This window comes from Rhinopithecus roxellana, chromosome 8 (genome assembly GCF_007565055.1).
Source record: "Rhinopithecus roxellana isolate Shanxi Qingling chromosome 8, ASM756505v1, whole genome shotgun sequence".
In the NCBI taxonomy this organism is placed as follows: domain Eukaryota; kingdom Metazoa; phylum Chordata; class Mammalia; order Primates; family Cercopithecidae; genus Rhinopithecus; species Rhinopithecus roxellana.
In genome coordinates this window covers 114748588-114772202 of record NC_044556.1, presented here as the reverse complement: position 1 = coordinate 114772202, position 23615 = coordinate 114748588, and the positions used below count along the sequence as shown (strand labels likewise).

Genomic DNA, 23615 nt, shown 5'->3' with positions numbered 1-23615 from the left:
CAGTAGGAAGACTCAACCATAATGAACCTGAGGACCAGAGACATGGAGGTTTACCAGGGACTGATGGCTAAAAGGCAAACAAACTCTGACACCTGATGAACGGCCAACTGCTCGGGGAACTGGGTCATGTTAGAAACTCTATGTTCTGTATGTACTGGCGTCTTGTTTTCAGCTCAGTCACTTCATCTCTGTGCCCCAGTTTCCCAATGTGTAAAGCAGTGATATTCACAGCCCCATCCCTGTACTTTCCCTACAAGGGAGTAGTGAATAAAGTACCAGCTATCATTGTGCTTTTGTAGCAGAGGACAAGGAACTCCAGAGGCTCCAGAGACCTGGAGCGTCTATCGCTCTGCCCCCTAGTGGCTGGGCATAGCATGTGCTGAGAGATCTGCGTGGAATTACACTGCATTTACACAAGTTTCATCTAGTTGAGAAGTTTAGGGTTGAAAGAAATGTTTCCTTTGCTGAATTTACAAAGTCAAAATATAAACAGATTCCTAGGAGTTACGTTTCTTAGGACAACTTTAAAATGTCAGTAACTTTCCAGAAGAAAAAAATCCCAGAGAGGTTGGGCTGATGAAAGTGGAGAGACGTGGTACCCCCTGAAGCTTGGACTCACTAGAAAACAAGTTGTCTCCTTTGGGAGACATCCAGGTTCTGGGCGCTCCCAGCCCCACTCCAACCCTTTGTGGGGAGCACTGGTTACCTCTTAGTATAGGTGACAAACAGCCCAGTGACTAATCTTCCAAGAAAGCCCCTTAAGTGTGTTATGCTGGGGTTTTCTTTTTCAACCTTAATATAAAATATATCATATACTATGATCATTTTCGTGGCATTTATACATCCGGTAGCATGTATGTATTGTATGAATTTTCTTGGGCTCAAACAGGTTTGCTGGAATCCCTCAAAGAAGGACCCTATATAAAAACTCAGAACTATATTACACACACATGGACACCCACATCTGAGTGAGCTCGATGCTTTGGTGTTGCCCCTTTCAGTCAAGTACAATTGTGGCTTTAAAATAGCAGGAGAAATTAGACAGAGAAAAAAGAAGAAAAAAAAAGAAAGGAAAAGGATGACATTTCACTCCTGCCTTTGAAGTGGTTACATATTTACCAGATGAATTTTGAAAGAACAAATTATGGGTAGTCCAAAAGCCAAAGGCAATGTGACAAAGGACACTCCCCAGATGAGAACAAAAATAGAAATCTGTATGTGCTATCTGTTACACACAGTTGCAAATAATCATATGTACACACATGATGCAAAGGCATGCCGCTACACATTTATGTGATATTCAGACATATGTTCAAATAGAGGAGGTGAATATCTTTTTATAAATACAATTTAGCAAGTACAAGAATGCTGATCAGCTGCAGCTTAAGAAGAAAGGGGAAAAAATCTTATGGAAATTATTAATACTCCAAGAACCTCTAAGACTCAACCTGAATGCAGACACTTAAGCTCTCAGCTTTGCCATTAAAGCTGGGGCCTAAATTATTGATCTCTTGCCTTTATCAGCATAACAGTCACGTCTCAGTATCGAGATCTAAGTACACTGCAGTCCCTCTGCTACAGCCACTGAAATAATTAGGAGAAATTCTCATTAAAGGAGAGTGAAAGGTTCAGAGACAGAGGCAGAGCACAGGGTCCGGAAGGGTGTTAAATGTCTTCCACAGGGTCGAGAGATTACTGGGATCAAATCCCCTGAGCAGTGCCCACCGATGACAGCTTATCAAAGGGAAAAAGTACAACAATAAACACATGCAGTGGTCCTCTCTGGTGTGTTTACACCCATGAGTATCTATGTAGAGACACACACATGCTGCAGAGAAATCACTCTCCATGACTGTTCGTGTACAGGGAAGAGAGCTGTTCACAGAGAGAGAAGGGAGGGCTGTATATGTGGTATGTCAACAGGGGAATAAAACGGCAAAAAAAAAAAAAAAAAAAAAAAAAAAAAACAGATAGAAAAACAACCAGAGTAAGAAAAATGCATGAAAAATAAATAAAAAGAAACAAATTAATAATGAAGAATCCACTGTGGACTCTCTTCAATTTAATTTATTCATTCTTTGAAAGTACAAGAGGGTCTGGAGAAGAAAGGGAAGGTAAGGCATATGGGCAAGCAGGCTCCATCTGATGAGCTCCCAGTTGGGCTGGCAGATACCAGGATAATATATACCACTGACTCCGACACCCACACTCACACAAAACCCTCATTCCAAAGGCGCAGCGGCTTTCTATTGATTTGAATGCAGATTTAACCTGCTTACTCTTACCCTCCCCCACCACTTACCACTCCCTGCTCCCCCCACCAAAAAAAAAAATCAGCCTTTCACACATGTTCCCAGAAATGGCCTAGACTTATGAGGAGAGAGCAAAGGACAGAGAACAGTCTTTCAGAAATCATACTCATGGAGGCAAAGGGTTACGACAGGGGAAATTAAAGATGAAGCAGGCGGTAAAACAGCAAGGGAAAAGGGCAAGAATGAACATAAGCCTCTTGCCCAGCTCCAGGCAGGCACACGCGCTGGCAGGCGAGCGTATGCACACGCATGCACGCACACACAAAGTTTGCCCATCTTTAATGTCAACGTGCAGTCATTTAAAAGAAAAATTCCACCTCACACGGCTAATCAGAATTGTTAGACAGACTATTACCACCAACACTGGAAACATCTGAAATTGATTATTTTTACTTCATTTCATTAATGAAATCCTCCAGCAACCAAGAGCTAGCCCTGGACAAATTTCTATATAATGAAAAGGAAAAACAAAACAAAAACCAAGAGTAACTTCTCTGACTTTAAAAAGAAAAAAAAAAGGGCTATCTCAGCACTTGAAAAACACATATATATTTGTTTTGTGATTTCTGTCGGTGCAGAATAATTGAATCGAGCTGAAATCTGTTCCCACCATTTTGTGAGTGGAGATATTAGCATGGACCTCACATCCCATAAGGAGCACCACATCATTAAATGTCTTGGGCTGGTGCATGGGGAAGAGAAATGCGGGATGTCACTGGCTGATAGGGAAGAAGACTTGATGTTATTTATTAGGGAACACTTACCAGAAACTGCATTTTCTCCATTTGCATTAGATACGGCACTGCTGCCTTTGAAGAGTGCACACGGGCGCAGGGACACAGGCAGAAAGAGAACACCCCTTCTGATCCTCCCCCCATGCTTTGTTCACTGTCCCCTCAATCTTAACGGCATCCAGGCCTTGGTTTACAAGAAGCCTTGCCCTATCACTTTCTTTTTCCTCTCTCTCTGCTATTTTCCTCTCTCTGCTATTCTCAGTACGCCATTTTTCTGCCCCAGAGTTGCTTTGTAACTCTAAAAGCCCCTTTCTCTCTCTTAGTCTTGAAAGTCTTGATACATTCAGCTTCAAATGCTCTCTTGCCTGCTCCCCATCTGCCTCTCAAACCTGACCCCACAGGCCTTCAGTCAGCTGGCTATTGAGATGTCAGAATGTCTGCAAGGAAAGGCCATAGCAGCAGTGCATCTGGGTGGATTTCCCCTAAATCCATAAATTACAGGAGTCACACGGGGTGGAAAGGAAGGAGGGATAGCTGACATACATATTTTTTAATGAGAGTAAGGGGAAAACTGAGTTAAGGCTTCCAGTGGAAGTGCTGAAATTTCCCACCAGGGGATTCTCCTGGAAAGGGATTGAGTGGGGAAGCATAATAGCAAAATCCCTGGCCTCCAGGTTCCTCCCCAGCACTTCTTCAGCCTATCAGTCATCAAAACAAAAGATGCAAGCCTCAGGCCATCAGCTCTTAGAGATGTCCTAGGCAGTTTCCCCTGGACCTCCCTGAGGGTGTAAAGGGAAGAAACCAAATATTCCTTTTCCAAGGTGGGAGCTCTCAGGAGGCACCTCTGGTCACTTGAGGGCGGAGTCCCACTTCCTCATGGACTCTGCCTGTGGCTTAGTACTCTCACACTCTCACAGCAGCCAGATGTGCAGGAGGAAATATTGTGAGCTGGTAGTCAAATCTTGATACTGCTGGCCGCTTTGGAATTGGAAGTGGGGAAAGGGCTTATAGAAGCCCAGACCATGAGGTTCCATGACAATTCATGAAGAGAATATAGCAATCAGAAATATATATGCACCCAACATCAGGGCACCTAAATACACAAAACAAGTTCAACAGACTTGAAGGGAGAAACAGAAAGTAAAGCAATAATAGACACTTCATGACGGTCCATGACACGCCCAACATGGATATATACAAAGGAATGGCCAATTGGATAGCAGGAAATATTAGAAGGCTGTGAACGTGTGTTTAGGGCTAAGAATAGAACAGTGAACTCCCCAGGAGTATGAGGATTTGTTGCATGAACCCAGGAAAGACAAGTAGGGTGTACCCAGTCAGAAGGTCAGAGAGGCAGTGTGTACATTCTAGAAAATTCCACTTCTGGAGAGGAATATTGGAGCTAGAACCCAGCCCATACTTAAGACTACTTCCTGGAAGTAGAAGGAAAAGAAGAGAACAAAATTTCTGTGAAACAAGTTTTGCTCACCTGCAACACCCACATCTGCTAGAAGAATGTGCCCCTACCCCATGTCCTCTGTGGATTCAGGAGAGGGTGCCCCTTATCCCGATCCCTTGCTCTTAATTCCCAATGCAGCGGGTTTCTCCTCAACCTCAAGAAAGTGGACGAGTGTAATTATGCAGAAAGCACCACTGGAGCTATATCAATAAGACAGACGTCTGTTGTATCATTCTCTCTCAGTAAGGCATTTCTTCTCCCCAATTGCTCATATAGAATCATAGCCTAATAGCATCCCATTAACATAATTGCCAACACAACTAGTGTTCCGTGTCTCAGAGCCATTTACTTACTTTACCATAAAGAATACCAAAACAGCCCTAAAATCACAAAGAGAGGGAAGAAGAGGGGTGGGCAATGAGGGAGGTAAGAGGAAAATGTTACCCCCTTTATATCCCCTGTGCTCCCCAGAGTGGGGCTCCAAGATGATAAACACAGGAGTGCCTCTCTCATCTGCGGGAATCGTAACACAGAGCCTTCCTACCAGACTCCCAAGCAGACGTGTGCTAAAATCTAAACGGATTCTGCCAGGCGAAATGAAATTCCCATTATTTTTAATTAATCCTTAATTAAAATATATTACTCCGCAGATTCCGCAAATCTCTCTTAATATGCAAATGCGGCCCATTCAAGGATATTTACATATCATTAATTAAAACGGCACATTCTTTCAGTCTAACAAGCTGAGGGGCTGTGGCTGCTGCCACATTGGCGCGAGGAGCCGGTCCTGGCAGTGCCAAGCTCATCTGATAAAAAGATGTCAAGTATTGGCTGCGCCTGGGGAAGGTAAGGTGAAAGGGGTATGTTATACTTTGACACTCTTGAGTGCAAGAACTTCAAATATTATCTTGGGGCTGTGGCCAAGTGATTTTGGCAGGGCTCGGAGGCTCCCTGTTATCGACACCTATCTAAAGATAACCTCAGGAGACAGCCCAGCGGGGCCCTGGCTGGGAGACCTTGTATTTCTCTCTCAGGTGATCCCAAGTCATGGTGGAGGTGGGCTGGGTGGAGGAGGGCTGGGTGGAGGAAGATGTTGGCGTGTGAGAGGCAAGATAATTTGTACACGTTTGTCTGACTTTAGCTACAGGAGTAAAGTCTGACCCTCAAAGTCAAACCACCACCCCAAACCAAGACACAATTGGGTCTGGCGGGGAAACATTAAGCATAATATACCTATCCCTTACAAATTGCTTAGGTTAACAAACAAAGCTCTTCTAGGAAAGATGGGTCACTTGGGTAAGACTTTATGCATTCCACAGAGTGCTAAAAAGACAAGTTCAGGACCATGTAGCCAAGGCCTGACGGTTGGGAACAGATGACAGGAGAGTGGTATGACATAGTTCCTGACCAAACGTAAAGGAGGAATTCACCTAGGAAAGGCATGTAGAATGGACATCAATCACTCCATTTCTAAAGGCAAGCCCTATCAATCAGGGAGAGATCTGCAAACAGCACTCCACCCACTCTGGAGGGAGAAGTGGGAGAAGGGGGCAGCCATTTGTGTACAGCCAGGACAGCCTGCTGGCCTCCTGTACCTCACTGCCTACAACACCTGAGACTAGGAAAGGCTAGGAAACAAACATACAGGAAGTGCAAACTGCATCTACCATGACCCCTGTTGTCCTGAGACCTCTGGGGATCCCCACATCTGAGAGTCTCACTCAACAAGATGGGGCTGCTGGTAGCTGGCTGGGCTCTCTCACTAGCTCAACAGCTCACTCTTGCACAAGTATTTGAAATGTGTGTCTCAGCACAATTACAGCTGATTACATCCTAGATGTCTGTGGCCATTTCTTAATAGGTAAAACCAAGAATATTAAATCCTTGAATGCCAACATTTTACTGTGCTTCACTGTGCAACTATTTAAATTATGACAGGGGTCCATGTGATGTCTGGAAGCTGAGGCAGCTACCCAGGGACTACAATCCAAGGCTTCTTGTCTTGACCCAAATGTCCACTGCTTCTCTGTAGTTCTGCCAGGGTCGAAGTTATTGCTCTGCCTATATACATAGGCAGAGCTATACATATATATATAAAATATATCTTATATATAACATATACTATATTACATATGTTATATACATTATATTACATAGATACTATGCGTGTGTGTGTGTGTGTGTGTGTGTATTTCTGATTATAAACTTCTACAAGGCAAGTCCCTTAGCTAAAAAGGTCCTTGCATTGTTTTTTACTTAGCTCATTGCCATGTAAAGACAGGAACTAAATACACGCCCAGTGCAAGATTAGATGAAATCAGTAAGAAAAAGAGAAGGTCACAAGGCCAAGGTTCATGAAGATGGAGCAGTTGGCCTGAAAAAACCTTCAGAAGCAGTGTCAGTCTGGGTAGGGAGAGCAATGAAGTCTTCAAAGCAATTTACTAGAATGGGCAGAACCATCCTAAGACAGACACGATGTCAGGCTCTATTCTTAGGGTGTAGCTTGGTGCTTCACAGCAAATCCGGGTTCAGATCTCAGCTCTATCCAGCACACACTCTGTGACAAAGACTGGTTCCATAATATCTCTAAGCCTCAGTCTAGGCATCTGAGAAACGAAGAATCACTGCCTGCCTTAAAGGGTTCGGTGAAGATTCAATGAGATGACCTCATAAAAAGCTCGGCACATAATCAGGACTCAGTAGAAGGTAGCAAGTAGTAAATTATTATTTATTTTTACTACTTTTTTTCCTTTAGGCAAATGGCTCAGTCTCTAAAACCCTTTCCAATTTAAAAATTCAGTAACTCCCAGGAATCCTCTCATTCCCGTCCCTCATCCTCCACATTTGCTTCAGCACCTCTCCTGGGCCCATAGGTGCTATTTACTGATATTCTTGGAAACTAGTATAGGGACATTTCCATTACTCAAATAGCAGTAACAGAGGCCCCACAGTTCTACGAGTTCATCAAGCTGCAGAATATCTGCTCCATCAGCCAGAATCTGTTATCAGGCTTCTGAGAGCAGCTATCATTATTTCATTTTTCTTACTCAGACCAATCTGAGAAACGAACACCGTAGTATATTATAACAGCATAAGCATTAGCTAAATATGTCACTGGATCTTTGAAACCTTAGGCATAATTATATACAAAAACAACAAATAAGAATAATAATAATGGACTTAAGCCTTTCATTAGCATTCGTAATGTGTCCACTGAATGCAGAAATGAACAGAGCCTCCAGCTTCCTTCCTTTCCATCTAGCTTTTGAGGCTTTGGGGAACAAGAGCTGAGACACCATGTGGCAGTCGAGAAACCCCCAGGAGAGACCACTATGTTAGACAGTCACCCCAAGAGTATTGCAAACGGGGACCTCCTCTGGGAGGTGAGGGATTCATGGGAATAGTGAACAGTACCCAGGAGTCACATCCCGTAACTCTTCAGCTCCATCTTGTCGTGCATACCATTCCCTCCTGGAGTTGCCCAACACAGAGAATCCCATACCGAAAATTTTATGGCTGCCTAATATCTTTGATAATTCCCTACTTTATGAGTCCCATCTTCTCAAGGCCAAGCCAGAAAACTTAAAACCCTAGACTCCCTTGAAACTAGGTACAAGCAGATACAAGGGGTCCAATGAATCTGATGAAGCCTCACAACACTTGGCTTCTGAAAACTAGCAGTTTAATTTAGGGGACTCAATCTTTTGCCATCCACAGTGACAAGCTATGTAGTTGTTCAGGGGTAGAAGTGGCCACATTCCTGGTATTAGGTCCTAAGTGTCCTGGCTGCTAGCAGCAGAGGTAGACGTGTTTCCAGTGGAGACAGCCCCATAGGGTAGCTAGGTGCTACAAACATAGGCTGCCAGGCCCTCCAGACATTCTATGAACTAACCAGTGTCCCATGAATTTTTAATCTTTTTTTTTTTTTATCTGAAAAATTAGGCCGGGCACAGTGGCTCACACCTGTAATCCCAGCACTTTGGAAGGCCGAGGCGGGTGATCACTCAAGGTCAGGAGTTCAAGACCAGCCTAGCCAACATGGTGAAACCCCATCTCTACTAAAAATACAAAAAAAGTAACCGGGCATGGTGGCGCATGCCTGTAATCCCAGCTACTTGGGAGTCTGAGGTGGGAGGATTGCTTGAACCTGGGAGGTAGAGGTTACAGTGAGGCGAGATTGCAACACTGCACTCCAGACTGGGTGACAGAGTGAGACTCTGACTCAAAATATAAATCAATAAAATAAAATAAAATCTGAAATTTTTAATACATTTTTAAATAAGTTTCTTAAAATGTTTAATACTTTTTTATTCTTTGTTAAGTAGCCAGACCAAATTATTTTTAGTGCAACTAAAATTTCTGACCAATATAGCTATGTTGCCAATGTACAAGAGATCATCTATTCTTTCCCATTTAGACAAGAATATTGTAGCTAAACTATTCACAGAATTTATTATAGAATTCAAACTCCATTGAAGAAGGCTCACAGTCCTTTTCCCCCTTTTACAAAATGGTCTCTTTTCTAAGATCCTGCAACACAGATTCCAAGCTTATGCTATGATATGGTTGGGCTGTGTCCCCACCCAAATCTCATCTTGAATTCCCATGTATTGTGGGAGGGACTCAGTGGGAGGTAATTGAATCATGGGGCAGGTCTTTCCCATGTTGTTCTCTTGATAGCAAATAAGTCTCATGAGATCTGACAGTATCACAAGGGGGAGTTTCCCTACCCAATCTCTTTTTTTGCCTGCTGCCATCCACATAAAATGTGACTTGCTCCTCCTTGCCTTCCACCATGATTGTGAGGCCTCCCCAGCCATGTGGAACTGTAAGTCATTAAGCCTCTTTTCTCTGGAATTTGCCCCGTCTTGGGTATATCTTTTTTTCTTTTTTTTGAGGTGGAGTCTCGCTCTGTCACCCAGGCTGGAGTGCAGTGGTGTGATCTCGGCTCACTGCAAGCTCTGCCTCCTGGGTTCATGCCATTCTCCTGCCTCAGTCTCCTGAGTAGCTGGGACTATAGGCGCCCGCCAGCACACCAGGCTAATTTTTTTTTTTTTTTTTGGATTTTTAGTAGAGACGGGGTTTCACCTTGTAAGCCAGGATGGTCTCAATCTCCTGACCTCGTGATCCGCCCGCCTCAGCCTCGCAAAGTGTTGAGATTACAGGCATGAGCCACCGCACCTGGTCGGGTATGTCTTTATCAGCAGTGTGAAAACAGACTAATACATACCATCACAACCAGAATAATGCAGAATGATGCCAGGACTTGTCTCATATGATAGGGGTTCAACTCAAGTCAAAAACTCTAATACATGTGCCAGTTGATATTGTGACTAGTTTTGGTATGGTCAGTTTTGGTTTGGTCACACCTGACTGTGAGAATCCAGAGTTGGTTTGGTACTGGCGGCAACACAAAGGATGTACCGGGACTTCCCGTGGCTTCCCAATCGTGGTGACAGTTGTGGTATGGCCACCACCGGTTTTCAAAGGCTGCATAGACATATGACTAGAGGGACACCAACTAAAAATCTCCCTCCTCTTACAGAGGAGGCCACAAAACCTCAAAAGGTCAAGACACCCAGACATGGTCCCCCTGCTGGTTGGTCAATGTCAGATCGTAATGAGAAGGAAAGACTTCACTATGTGAAGGTGAGGAAAAAGTGGACTTCTAAAGTCTATGACCTCAGTTAACCTATTTCAGTTGAGACATCTATGTCCTTCTCTTGAACAGACACTTCCCTTGGTTATGTAGATTAATATTAGGTAATTCAACAAACTCACCAAATGCAAAGTGGCTGCTCAGTCTCGGACAGTGCAGCCTTTTTACTCTTTCAGGATTTACCTGTCACAAATGGGGAGGCTGTTTGAAGCACCCTGACAAAACAGTCAGGCACCATTCAGCAGGTGCTTGGATTCCCACACAAAGGACCACCATCTTTCACTTCCTTTCATACTTGGCTTCTGGGAAGAGTTATTAACTTAAACACCGTCTGATTAGTCATAGCTCTACTATGAAAGTTGGCCTGGGGTTCACCCCTAACATACCTGGCAATTGATATTTTATTTAAGGCGCCAACACACTTCAACATACTTTGCTAATACAATTATTTGCATAGGACTATGATGGATAGGATATCATACCAAGAGCAATACATTGAGGAGCACTCAAAAAGGTGTTTGATGATCTCATAAATGTTTTAATTGCAATGACAGACAGGTGCAATCATCTCATTAAATATAAGTATCTTTGATATAGCTTTACTTTTAAAGAACACACAGCGTGTTGATGATAAGTATCTTTACGTTCAGGTCCCAGATCAGGCAAGCTATGGGCCAGAGCCCAAAGCATGTAATGTTGAATGGGTTCCACATTTCACGAACAATAATGTATTATCACACTACATCATGTTGTACCATAGGGAGAAGCACCCCTACTAAGATACTTTCTACTCTGACCAAATCTCTAAATAAAGGATGGAAGGAAAAAAGGAAGGAGGAAAGGGGAGAAGGGAGGGAGGGAGGGAGGGAGGCAGGCAGGCAGGCAGGCAGGCAGGCAGGCAGGCAGGCAGGCAGGCAGGAAGGAAGGAAGGAAGGAAGGAAGGAAGGAAGGAAGGAAGGAAGGAAGGCAGGCAGGCAGGAAGGCAGGCAGGAAGGCAGGCAGAAAGGCGGGCACGCTTCCATTTGCTTAAGTCATTCCTTTGACTGACAAACATAAGGCTATGGCTTCTGGGAAACTATCTGAAAGTTACACAGCTGGGCAGGACATACTTTCACTAGCTGTGCTGTTGTTAGCACCAATGCATTTCTATGATATCATCAAAACGTTTGAATTTTAGAGATGTAGTTATTTGCAACAAGCCTCACAATAAAAAAATAATAAATGAAGAAGATAGTTCTAGTTCAGGAGTAAGAAAAACAAATTTGATCAAAGTTCTGCACATTAACTACTCACTACAAAAAGAAAATGAATGTTCACACATGTTCACATGCATGCACATCATGACACAGAATGATAAACCTTCACAGTACAAGGTGACGGTGACCACAACAACGAAGCTACCAAACTCTAGGCAATTACGGGAAAGACAAGTGCTGCAGCGTGGGAATGGAACAAAGGCATCTCGCTGCCACCAGGCTGCGCAAGAGGCCTTGGTCCACAGAATGCTCAAAGCTCACGCTCCTGAATCCTACAGGGGATCACAGATTCGGGAAAGCTTCAGGCTTGTCTGGAACAAGCTGAAGAAGGCTCCTCGGACCCTGAACCATCAGGAATTGACATCACCATCACAAATGACTGAGGAAATCCAGAGTGGGCTTGGTACTGGTGGCAATGCAAAGGATGCACTGGGGCTTCCCACAGCTCCAAGGTATTCTGCAAAAATCCTATTAACTCTGCCTACACCCTGTCTCCTAGAAGGCCTAGAGTCTGGTCAGATGGAAATTTCCAAAAAACAGACTAAAGGAGTTTTTGTTTGTTTGTTTGTTTGTTTCTGAGACAGAGTCTCGCTCTGTTGCCCAGGCTGAAGTGCAGTGACATGATCTCGGTCCACTGCAACCTCTGCTTCCCAGGTTCTGGTGATTCTCCTGCCTCAGCCTCCCAAGTAACTGGGATTACAGGTGGGCACCACCACACCTGGCTAATTTTCGTATTTTTAGTAGAGACAGGGATTTAGCATGTTGGCCAGGCTGGTCTCAAACCCCTGATCTAAGGTGATCTGCCCGCCTAGGCCTCCCAAAGTGCTGGGATTACAGACGTGAGCCACTGCACCTGCACCTGGTCTAAAGCGGTATTGAAAAGAGGGCTCTTCAAGTCTGGGAAGAATTGATTTGTCAGGATTTAGAAAGCACTCAAGAAGAAAACATTTAGGCAATTGATGCCCTCCATGAAAGTGTATTTTTAGGTCTTTAGCCTTTTTTTTTTTTCCTGTTTTTACTCTACAACCTATCCCTGCTTGAAAACATGAAATAAATTTTTAAAAAGTTAAAAAGCTAGCACTACATTTTTAAACTTCCAATGAGGTGATAATGCCTATGGTACATATTAACTAATACCAAAAATAAAATTACAAAGGTCAGTATAAGAAACTGGCTTATGGCTAGGCACAGTGGCTCACGCCTGTAATCCCAGCACTTTGGGAAGCCAAGGTGGGTGGATCACCTGAGGTCAGGGGTTCAAGACCAGCCTGGCCAACATGGTGAAATACGTCTCTAATAAAAATACAAAAATTAGCCAGGCATGGTGGTAGATGCCTGTAATCCCAGCTACTCGGGAGGCTGAGGCAGGAGAATTGTTTGAACCAAGGAGGTGGAGGTTGCAGTGAGCCGAGATTATACCATTGCACTCCAGCCTGGGCAACAGAGTGAGACTCCATCTCAAAAAAAAAAAAAAAAAAAAAAAAAAAAAGAAACTGTCTTACAGTGAAATTGCTGGTGATCCCTAGACCACAGTATCAGGGCTTTCCCTGAGGATGTAGAGCCCTCTTTGACATGAACCATTGGTAATGTTATCCCTCATGCCAGATGGGATGTCCTTCAGACACACCCATGGGAGAGAGGCCCTCGGCTGGATTCATTCACAGGTGTTCAAACATCAGCATTCCTTCCCCACCATTACTGTAGATGCTGAAGAACCAAAGGATAAGAAATGCAAGGGTTCAATTTCTGAAGAATTCACAGTCAAGTGAAGAAGAGTTGGTAGACAGAGAAAAGCACAGAAAAAGTCTTCTCCTCTCAGCTGCTTCCAGTCTGTGTTTACTTAAATAAGGTGAACAGGCACACCAACAAGCAGCGTGCTTGCCTTCAGATGTGATCAGTTGTTGTGATGTGGCAATTCTCTGGGTTTCCTCCTGTACCAGAATAGTGCAGGTATACATCAAGGTGCTTGGCTCCACCGGTAAAGTAGGTAACCTAGTGCTGAGCAGAATTTGTGAGGGGAGAGGATATGAATCCTAGAAAGAGAATTAGTAGCATGAACAGCTGATGTGTTATTTGTAGGCACAGACTACAGTCTATATTATTGTTAAAACAAAGATGAAACTAATATACTTCAAAAAAAATCATCCTATGTTTGGTTTTCTAACCTCAATGACTAGCAAAGGCACTGAAGAGCTGTAGTCAAGGATGATGTACATAAAAGCTGCTCTGTTCTGTTAACCAAGAAAAGAAAGCAATGGCAGCAGGCGTCAGTATAACCACTAAGTGTGACCTCTAAACAAAACCACTTCCTTCTCCCTCTGCTGATGTTGCTACAACTGACTGTGGTTTTATCTAGCTGATAGGGTGACAAGGAGCAAGTTAATACAAAAGGAATTTATGTAATGGCACAGGTCCTACACTTTATCCCAAGAGGAGGTCTGTAAAGTGTCCTTGATCTTCCGCCAGTCTTACCACGCAGGTGTTTTGGGTCTCAGCACTGCCATGTCAGCTGCAGCTGAGACGCCTCAGCTCCCTGGCAGCTGCTTTTCAAATCCAGTGTAAGTTCCCCAAAGCTCCAGGCCCCAGCATGTCCCATGTAGGCAAGGTCCCCAAAGGGCTCCATTCAAAGCCCAAACCCGTATTTCAGGTTTAGACAACATTCCCTTATATTTCAAAGCCAGGTGCAATCCTTCTCCAGTTTGCTTAAACCTTGTTTTCTACCAGAAATACTTGGCTCACTCAGAAAACCTTGTCCTTATCATCATCCACCCTGTAGAATATTACCCCCAACCCCTCCTCATTTTCCTTTGGTGAGTAGTTTTTGCAACAGTATGTGATTTTTCTCTTTTACCTGTCAAGGTTTTTGGTTGCAAACTACAGAAGTGGACTCTGGCTCACCTACCCAGGAAAGGAATTTATTGGACAGATACGCAGTGCCTCCCAGAGTCAACAGGGAACCTGGAATATCACGCTCAGAAGAATAAGCACAGACAACTGAGAATACAGCGAAGGTGCTGCCAGAGGAAGTCTGTTAGGAGACGGACCCTGGTACTGTTGCCCTTGGGGACTTATCCCCACCACTGCCACCACCCTCAATTCTGCTGCCACCTCTGAGGCATCTGTAGTAATCCTGTCTCTCTGCTTAGCTCCCTCAAAACTCAAGACTGGGCATGGCTGACCTTCCAACTGGCCAAGCTTAGTGCTCTTGCTCAAGCCTGCCCGGGAGAGGGAACAAGGGAGGATGTGTGAAGGGGGAGGCAGGTTCTGCAGCCACCCAAACCAATGCAGGTGTCCACTCACATAGGAAAAAGATGTCCTTCCCAAACTCACCTGCTGCTTCCTCAGTACAAATCCCAACTTTCCCTTGCTCACTCAAAGAACTCCACTTGATTCAACAACTATTTTTTGGATATACAGCACATGTTTGGTGCTATGTAAGGTGATTTAGGAACAGAAGGGAAATATATGCTACAGGTTTGTTAATATAACGGGAGGAGACTTATGTTCCCAATGAGGAAGTGGCAGAAAAATGCCTTTTCCAGGCCTACAACTAAAAAGGAAAAGATCTGTGGATGCCCTTGATTTATCCCCATTTCCCTCAGGGGATTTGGATACAGAATTCCAAATGGTATTTCACCCTCTCCAGCTGAGATGTTGTGAATTAATGTATATCTTCAAATCTGGGCACATTCCCAGGATGTGATTTCTAGAGCTTAAAACAACAAACCTAATTCCTAACAATTCAGGGAAAGAAATATTCCCTCTCTGTGTCCATGTGACATTGTTCATTGTCGGGAAAAGAGATGATGAACGAATCAGCCCTTTCTTAGTTCCACCTACCCATCAGACACTGTGCTATGAGGTTAATATGTGGGATTGGCACTGGTCCTCCTAAGAGTCTTAGAGAGAACGGCAATGGACAATGACTAGAAATCATGGAGTCTGAGATCAAATCCTGGCTCTGCCATTTAATAACTGTATCTACCAGGGCAAGTTACTCAACCTCTCTGTCTTTTGTTTCCTCAGCTATAAAATGGGGATAATAAGAGCTTCTACCTCAAAAGGTTGTAGTGCACAGGGTAACAGATAACATACGTAAAGTGATAATAATAGTATTTGGTACGTACATGCTCAATAAATATTGGTTGTTATTATTATAAGGTAACTATTAAAATCCCAATTTTACAGCTGAATAATCTGAGGGTTGGACAGGTTAAATAGCCCATCCAAGGTCATAAAGCTCGACCTCATATGTAGATACGTGGCAGGCTGGAATGCCAAACAGGTTTGACTCTAAGAACCATGCGACACCATGCTGTGTATATACTTACATAGTGTCAAACACACTCGGGGATATCAAGCTGTAATCCAGAGAAAAAGCTGTAGTTCCACAGCTTTTGATGCTAAGGAAATGTCACAGCCATTATCTGTATTAATAGATCTCTAATGTTTTATCTCTGGTAATTATCTGTACTTATTTTGGTCATTCTTGGAAAGGCAAGAACTGAAATTGCCAGAAATCCCTACGACCACAGCAGATAAAAAGCAGTTTTCAATCAGTTGAGCTCCACAATAGACTGAAGAGAACCTTTGGAAATGGCAGCACGTGCTTTACTGGGTGTTGGGGTATAGGGTCGCTTTTACAATTGAGCCAAATAGTGGCTGCAGAATTTGAGTGGGCTGTAAGGTTGATTTGGCTTTTATTTTAAATTCCAGTTTTTCTTTTTCTTTTCTTTGAACCTCATTTATTATTTGTGAAATAATTACAACTTCTGAATGCCATTATGACTTAAGAGAGAAGGGGTCTAGCTTTTGGACTTTAGGTCTCCCCGTCTACCACCTGCCTGCCACCCATCATTCTGGCTCCCCTGTCCCCCAGAATCTGCCTGACAGTGGGACACGAATGCCCACAGCCATAACAATGAAGTTGCTGGGAGGCCATATGCAAAACTACCATGATGATAGTATGGCAAGACACGGAGTGGCAAAGGCACCAGGAGTTCACCTCTGGGACCATCTGTTCATCACCTTTCTTTCTTGCACAGCATGCAGGTTGCATGGGCTTAAACTGCAGTGGTCAATAAAACCACACAGATCAGGGTGAGCAAATGAAAGGCAAATCTAACTCAGGTAGAAAAAAGTGCATTTATTTCCTTAACTGGTACCTTATCAAAAAAAAGGTGGGGCTTCTTTCTACTTGAGCAAACTCCTGATTCCCCAAAAAACAATATGCCTACTTATAGGTTAACTCAGATTAAACAAGAAGGTGCAACGTAAAATGCACTCTACATCCAATGCTCCATATTTTACTACCAACTAAGTTGTTGTTAGCCTCTTGTATGAATTTTTGAGCCTTGTTTCTGTCCTCTCAGAATAGGTATCAAGAAATACATCTGCTAGAATGTAAAATTATCATTTCATTTCTAAGATTGAAGTAAATATTGCTTAACATGTTATATAAGCATTTACTGTTACTTTGATTTTACTGCTTCGATTAACCCAGTTTTAATGCATCATGATAATATTAGGTTTGGTTTACCATATTATTATTGCCTCCTGTTGAGATAAACATCTCCCAGATACATGACAGACAGCAGATGTCCCCACCTTCTGAATAGATACCAATGTATGATGCATCTTCTACATCCTAAAAATGTTCAATCAGAACAGGTGGAACTGCCCTAATCACCGAAATAATTGCTTCTCTTTGAAGTTCCTCAACTACCATGGATTTTGTAAGCTTGTCTCTTGGAGCCAATGACATTTTATCATCTCTACATATGTTATCTTCCTACTCTGTGGAAAACAGTACCAATACACTCCATTGTTTTGTTTTGCTTTATCAAACAGCAAATTATACCCTTATTTGGAATAGAATATGTTATCTTAATATTATTGCTTTAGTCAAATACTCCATATAGGAGTTTGAAGGGGGTTTTTGTTTTATTTTAACACAGGCTTTGTATCATATATACAATCCACAGTCAACCCATGTATAAACTCACACTTGAATCACCAGTTGATGAAAAATATTATCTATTCTTGGTATAGTATGATAATATAATATATGTAATAGGATATTATAATAATATATCATTTATATGACATAAGAATACCTGTAGCAGAACTGATCTCTACAAGTGTCATATATGATTAGTCATATTACAAGAATTTCCTGTACATTTTAGCATTTTATTGTCCTTTATACTTTCTATTTCACATTAAGAAGGTTTTTTTTTTTCTGTCACTTTCCTCTACAGCTGTCACTCAATCTTAAATTGACAAAGCAAATCCTCCAGTGGCTTCAAATGCATGCCATGTGTTAGCCAAATTTCAGACAGGTTTCCCCTCATAATTTGTCTAAGACGAAGGGAATAGATGTGTTTAGTTTCAGGGAAGTGAAAATATTCAGCAATATCAGTATGTTGATCTAAACTAACTCAAATGAGATGATTCTTTTCTGACTCTTCAAAATATAGAAGAATGCAGATTGTACAGGCAAACAAATTGGGACAAAATATTTCTATGAGATGTACTAAACATTTGTCTCCTGAATTATTGTTTACTTGAAAAAGATCTGATTATATTATTTAAATATAACTGAGATTTTTATCAGGACAGAAGTGCTTTTGCTGTTACCCATATTTAACCCAGTTACCTGGATAGAGTTACATAATTATATACATATTAGGGCAATATTTATGTGGCACTTCTTACCACTGAGTAGTCATATCGATAGATCCTAAGAATTATTCATCATATTGAGTAGCCCAATTTCTGGTCAATTAATCACATGAAAGCACTTTATTTTGACTCTTTTAAAAATATCATTTCTAAAATATTTTTAAATGTACCATATTAATTCCATTCTCCACCTGCAGTTGAAGGCTCAATGTCTCTATATAATCTCCATCTTTTCATGTTCTGATGAATACCTGCATGCCTTCTTGTTCTTGTTCCATATATCTACTAATCCCAAAGGCAGCCACAGCTCCATTTGTCATACAAAATCTTCATCAAGTCCTTATACCATGTTAGACTATGACAATCATAGTCGTTTCACTGCAAAACCGACATATTGATGCCATGTAAAATCCTATTCACTAGGATTTAGGGAGGCTACATGACATAACTATATACAATGTTTTACAAATCTAAAGCCCAGTGCAAACAAACACACAAAACCAGAATAAATGATTGCAGTCAAGGAGGTCAACTGAAGTTCCAGATCAGCAAACACAAACAGTAGATCAAGCACAAGAAAACATTTCACTGAACATTACCAGAAATATTCATATTGTCTTGACTGTCTCAGTAAACCACTACAAGAAATGGTGGTCATCCTTGGAAGATTAAGAGTGGTCCCAACAGTCATGTATCTCAATGTTGTACTCAACATTGGACTTTTCTACTCCCAAAGCCAGACCACACTCCCATAGCATGGTGCTCTGTAGAAGACAGGCAGTTTAAAAAAGACTTCAGAGGCCGGGTGCAGTGGCTCATGCCCATAATCTCAGCACTTTGGGAGGTTGAAGTGGGTGAATCACCTGAGGTCGGGAGTTCCAGACCAGTCTGACCAACATGGCGAAACCCCGTCTCTACTAAAAGTACAGCATTAGCCAGGCATGGTGGTGCATGCCCGTAATCCCAGCTACTCGGGAGGCTGAGGCAGGAGAATTGCTTGAACCCGGGAGGTGGAGGTTGCAGTGAGCCGAGATCCCACCATTGCACTCCAGCCTGGGCAACAAAAGCGAAAAAAGAAAAAAGGAAAAAAAGAAAAAAAAACACACATCAGAGACTGGGGAGGAGAGATGCTAAATTAATGAATAGCTCCTTTGGATAATTTCCATAAAATCGGTTCTTCCCCTGATTTATCCAATCCAGTGTGCCATCCTTGACCCAAGCAGGCCATGCTAGGAGCCAGTGTTCCATTCCCATCACCCGCTGTGCTCCCCTCTGTGATAATACAGATCACATCACACACTACTCCCCCACCACAAGCTCCTGAGGGCAGAGGCTGGCTTTATCTATTTCTTATATCCAGTTTGATAAATGTTGCTGAATGAATAGAGAAATGGTTAAGACTTGGTTAACTATCTTGGTTCTTCCATTGACTACAACTGAATCCTTTCTGAATAGGCCTTAAATGCTACAAAACTGAGTTTATTTTCATGAAGTTTATGTGTGTGGGAATGGAGAAGAAAGTAGAACTATTGATGTGATGCTGCCAAATCTCCACTCTTGGACCATTCTCTTCCCATTTTTGACTCTTTAGAAAGTACAGATAACACCAGGGATAGTTTTTAAAAGAAGGAAAGAATTTAAATTCCAGTATTTCTCACTTCACTTGTCCACATCTTTCAAAAACCTTCTTGATCTTGCTCCTCCTGGAATGTGTTCAGCCCAGCTGAAGCAGTGGATTTAATGACAAAGACCATCACTGATGAGATAATCACACGACATAATAAGTTTAAAATCAATGAAACCTCAGGCCTGATGTTTTGCCATGATGTCAACTCTAACCAGAGTTCCAAAGACTGGACCTGTTTTCTGTTAATACGAATGACACATCACAGAGACCCTGGAAATACACACACACATCCTACCCTTTTGGTTCAAGGTAAAAGCACTGCATTATAAGTAAGGGAACCTGGATTTTCTTGCCATTCTAAGTGCCAAAAATCTTTGTGGAGTAACAAAGTTTTTCATATTGTCCCCATCTACAAAATGCAAATATTAGAGCTAGACACCCTATCCCCAATGCAGTGTTTATGGAACATCTGCCAGCAATTTCCAGTCCCGATTTGTGATATCCTTGAGTTGACTCTGCTGTTTGGAAAAGAATGGTAAAAATTTATCAGAAACAGAATTCCATTTTAATCTCGGGAAAAAGGAGCAGAATTTTAAAATCAAATAACACAGAAAACTCCAAAGAAGGAATATGCTGTTCTATTGTCATGCCTATTGTCATAAATAGCCAAGGACAATGAAGCAGACAATGAGCCCCAAGCAAAGAAACAAGTAAGTTTCAAGCCATTTAAAGTATGTGTTTGTGGACCCAGGTTTGAGAGGTACGGTCGTGACAGGCTTTTGTCTGCCCTGTGCCTCAGCTCACTCCTCACTCTGTTGCCCAGGCTGGAGTACAGTGGCATCATCTTGGCTCACTGCAATCTCCGCCTCCCCGGCTCAAGCGATTCTCCTGCCTCAGTCTCCCAAGTAGCTGGGATTACAGGTGCCCACCACCACGCCTGGCTAATTTTTGTTTTTTAGTAGACAGGGTTTCACCATGTTGGCCAGGCTGGTCTCAAACTCCTGACCTCAAGTGATCCACCTGCTCCAGCCTCCAAAAGTGCTAGTATTATAGGTGTGAGGCACCACGCCCAGCCCTCACTCATCCCTCTTGCCCAGCACCACGGCTCTGCCACTGAATGCAGGGAGCCAGACCTCATGGACCATCACCCATGTGCTCCAAAACTCTTATAAAAAATTGTGTCTTAAGTACTAAATTATTGTAAAAAGATTAAAAAAAAAAATACAAGTGAGACTGAATAAAAAAATATTATGGTGTATTCACATAATAGAATACCACTCGGTAACAAGGAGGAGTGAAGTACGGATGCAAGCAATAACACAGATAAATCTCAAGAAACAGTGTGATAAGTAAAAGCTGGATACAAAAGTATACATGTTGTGTGATTCTACCAACAAAGTTTAAACACGGCTGGGCGTGGTGGCTCACGCCTCTAATGCCAGCACTCTGGGAGGCTGAGGTGGGCAGATCACTTGAGGTCAGGAGTTCGAGACCACCCTGGCCAACATGGCAAAACTCTGTCTCTACAAAAAATGTAAAAATTAGCTGGGTGTGTTGGCACACACCTGTAATCCCAGCTGTTCAGGAGGCTGAGGCAGGAGAACTACTCGAACCCAGGAGGTGGAGATTGAAGCGAGCCAAGATCGTAACACTGCCCTCCAGCCTGAGTGACAGAGTAAGTCTCTGGAAAAAAAAAAAAAAAAGTTTAAACAGGCAAAAATAAACTCTGATGATGTGGCGGTGGGGGTGCGGGTGGTAAGAAAAGTAAAAAGGCCTGAAAGAAACTTTCTAGGGTGATAAAAGGGTGTTGGTTACATGAGTATATTTACTTGTCAAAACACATCAAACTGTAAATTTTAGGTCTAACTATTTTGCTGTATATACATTTTCAAGTTTTAAAGTTCACAAGCTTATTTATCTTTAACCTCCCCCCACCTCTTAAAAATCTAGGAAGTTTAGTGGTATAAGGGAAAAACACTGAATTCTGGAAAGGGAGGATCTGAAATGTAACTCTCTTCTCTCACCTTCTAGTTCTATTACCTTGAGCAAGTAAGTTAACATCTCCACTCCTCATTTTTCCCATCTGTCGAATGGGAAGAATCTATTAATGGTCATCTCCAACAAAATGCCCCAAAAATAAAATGCCAATAATATAAAGGAAAATGCTTTGTAAATGACACAAGGTTATATAGAAAAGAGATGAAATGAATCACTATTTTCCAAATTGGGGTGGAGTGAGGGGAGGAAAATCTGCTAGAGTACCCCCACAGGGGTTATTTAAATTTATATGAGGTCAGGAGATCGAGACCATCCTGGCTAACATGGTGAAACCCTGTCTCTACTGTATATACAAAAATTAGCTGGGTGTGGTGGTGTGTGCCTGTAATCTCAGCTACTTGGGAGGCTGAGGCAGAAGAATGGCTTGAACCTGGGAGGTGGAGATTGCAGTGAGCTGAGATTGTGCCACTGCACTCCAGCCTGGTGACAGAGAGAGACTTCCTCTCAAAAAAAAATTATGTGATGATTTCCTCTTTCTACCATTTTGAAATTCCCACAGCTGATCAGAGCCACTAAACCAAGAGCTCACATTTGGCTTCCACTTTTCCTTAAACACACACACACACACACACACACACACACACACACACACCCTCCATAAGCTCTGACTCCTCTTATTTGCTCTGTCTGCTTTGCGAGGTGCTCAATCTGCATAAACCATGAAAATAAATCAACCAGACAATGAGGAAAAAGCAACAAACCGCAGCCAAGGCCAAGGTACAAACCCCACCCGGGGAAGAATAGGTCATTAGGTCCTGCTGTGAGTCATGGATGTCAACGTGCTTAAAGTGGATTTGGTCGCAGGAGGAAAGTCACCCATTTGTGGGCTCCTCTCTGTCTCATTCCCCTCCTTTCTTCTCCCCGCACCTTCAGCTGTTCTTTTTGGAGGGTTGTTTATGTGTTCTCTGCACCTGCCTCTTCCCCTGCTCTTGCTTCTCTCCTGCATTTTCTCTTTCTCTCTAGGCTGGGTTTAATTTGACACCTTGAGCTTTGGTAACGAGGTGGGGAGCAGAGCAGCCACAGTGGAATTCATTAGGCTCAACACTGCAGGGCCCGCTCTCTGTGCGTTAATGACATCGGAGGGTAGGGAAACGAGACAGCCACCACGCGAGATGAAATAAACATGAGGACTGTCAGCAGTGACAGCCTAAGCAAAGGGGACAAAATGAGCCAGGTAGAGACCTTTCCCCATCCGCACAATGCAAACCGACAGCTTGCAATGCCCCCCCACCCCGCACCGCCTCCACCACCCCCTCCCCAAATCTGAAGGGTGGGTAATGGAGAGGGGGGTGAGATCGAAATGTGGAAGGGAAAGAAGAAAATAAAATACAATTAAATTATCATTGTTTTAACATACAAATTTCATTTATCAGTTTAATGTTGGTGGAAACCGAATTCATCACCCTCCTTTGGAGACGGGAGGTGCAAGGAGGCTGGGGTGGGAGTTGGCACGCCTGGGCTGGGCTATGCTGGAAGTGTTCTTTCCTTTCCCCTCACCTCTTAAGCTCTAGGCTGATTTCTTTTTTCTGAGCAACATCATTCCCCCCATTTTCAACCACCATCCCTCCCTGGTACTAAAGGGAATGCTACAAGGAGGAAAAGAAAGGAGAAGGGAAGCAGAGGTGGTGGAGAAGAACTGAAATGCTACTTCCTGCACGCTTTTTTTTTCTTGAAGGTGGAGAGGAGGAGGAGGATGAAAATTCAAGCAGCATGTTCTAGACCGCAGGGTAGCATGAGCTATATCCACACTGTGCAAAGTCCTTAATGTGCACACCTAGAGGAGCACACGGAGGCCCTCTTCTCAGTTAACAGTTGTCAAGAGACAA

General features: G+C 42.9%; 1 protein-coding gene across 4 annotated transcripts in view; it reads right to left on the bottom strand.

Annotated features, from left to right (window-relative positions):
- Nucleotides 1-23615, bottom strand: part of PBX1 (PBX homeobox 1) — a 328948-nt gene that overhangs the window by 213686 nt on the left and 91647 nt on the right. The window lies entirely within an intron of this gene.